We start from the raw sequence: 1802 nt of genomic DNA, 5'->3' as shown, positions 1-1802 counted from the left end.
AACAACAACAACAACAACATCTTGAGATCTACTTGACTTTGTTACTTTGGAAGTTCTGTTTACTCGTTTTGCTTTGTAGTTGAGTTCTTTATAAATTGGTATCTCTGGTTCCCTAATTTCAATCTTGTAGGTTTGTTTTACTTTAAATACTTTTGGATTGAGTTCTGGGTGGTGTTGTCATGTATGTTAATCTTAGGTTACTACCTGCTGTTGGTACTCAGCCCAAAGAATATCCTTTAGTATTTTTGTAAAGTTGGTCTGTTGTTGTCGTAAAGTGCTGTTGAGTTGGTTCCGACTCATAGCAACTCTGTGTTGGGTTTCTGAGAAGCAGCTGATGAGTTTGAATCACTGACCTTGCAGTTCAAACTGACCTTGAAGTCAAGAGCGTATCCTAAGGTGCCACACCAGGACTCCTAGTTATTACAAATTAATTTAATTGCTGTTTATTTGGAAACGTTCTAATTACACTGTTGCATTTTTAGGACAGCTTTGCTAGGTATATGATTTTTGGTTGGCAATTTCTTTCTTTCAGAGTTTTTTATGTTACCCATTGCTTTCTTGTCTGCATAGTTTCTGCTGAGGAATTCAGCTTAGTCTTTTTGGCTTTACTATGTAAGAAACTTCTTTCCTTGTCTTTGGTTTTGGACAGTTTGATTATGATATGTTTTGGTGATTTTCTTTGCAGATCTACCCTGTTAGGGTTCATTCAGCTTGTATTTTTGTCTTCTTGTCTTTCATGATGTTAGGGAAGTTTTCTTTCAGCAACTCTTTTACAATTTTTTCTGTGCTTTTTATTGTCTCTTCTTATCCTGGAATTCTGATTATTTGTAAGTTATTCCTCTTCATGGTATCCTACATAACTCTTGGCTTTCTTTGGATTTTTTTATGACAGTTCTTCTAGAATAAATAAGTATTGAGAGATTTATCTTCAAGCTCAGTAATTAGGGCTTCCATTTGTTCAAATCTCCTCCTTTGCCTTTTCAAAGTATTGTCCATTTTTGAAATTTTAGTATTAATTTTCTGGATTTCTAATTGCAGTTTTTGTATTGTTTCAGAATTTGCATTTATTTTGCCTGTTTTCTTATAATCTTTTCCTGGTTCTTCTAAAGTTTTTTCTGTGTTCTCCTTGCTTTCTTCAATCCTTCTGTCAATCCTTCGACTGGGACCTAAATATAATTTTTAAAAATGCTTTTGCAGTTAGTTCTATTACCTTTTCTTCATCAGAAATGCTTTCTGACTCAGTATATTGGTCATCTCTTTGAGCCATTCTCTCAAAGAGAAGTTTGTTTGAGCTAAAAATTTTCTCTTGTCTCTGGGGCATTGTGGTGTTGTCGTATTTGTATTTAATTCATGGTTGTATGTTGATATAAGGAGCTCTGGTAGCACAGTCATTACAAGTTGGGCTGCTACCCTCAAGGTTAGCTCCATGGAAGAAAGATGAGGCTTTCTGCTCCCATAAAGATTTACAGCCTCAGTAACTCTATTCAGGGTCCCTATGCGTCGAAACGTACTTCACGGCACACCACCACTACCCAACATGTTGATGTCTTCTTAGGTTCTCACCAATTGTCTTCTATGGTATAATTAGAGACTAGAAGCCTGTACACAGTTCTCCGTTTCCATTTGTGCACCTCAGTTTAGGGTAGGCTTGACTGGTATTGGCTGTTTTTGATCTTTCATCAGGTAGTATAGAGCTGGTTTGGCTCTTGCCCAGTGGATGGAACAACAGAGTGCACAGTTGTGGCTGGTTGGATGGGCAAGATTGTTATCTTCACAGGTGGGAAAGAGGAGGAAGCCCACAC

Source organism: Chrysochloris asiatica, unplaced genomic scaffold (genome assembly GCF_000296735.1).
Source record: "Chrysochloris asiatica unplaced genomic scaffold, ChrAsi1.0 scaffold00158, whole genome shotgun sequence".
Taxonomy (NCBI): domain Eukaryota; kingdom Metazoa; phylum Chordata; class Mammalia; order Afrosoricida; family Chrysochloridae; genus Chrysochloris; species Chrysochloris asiatica.
This window is presented reverse-complemented; position numbering follows the sequence as displayed.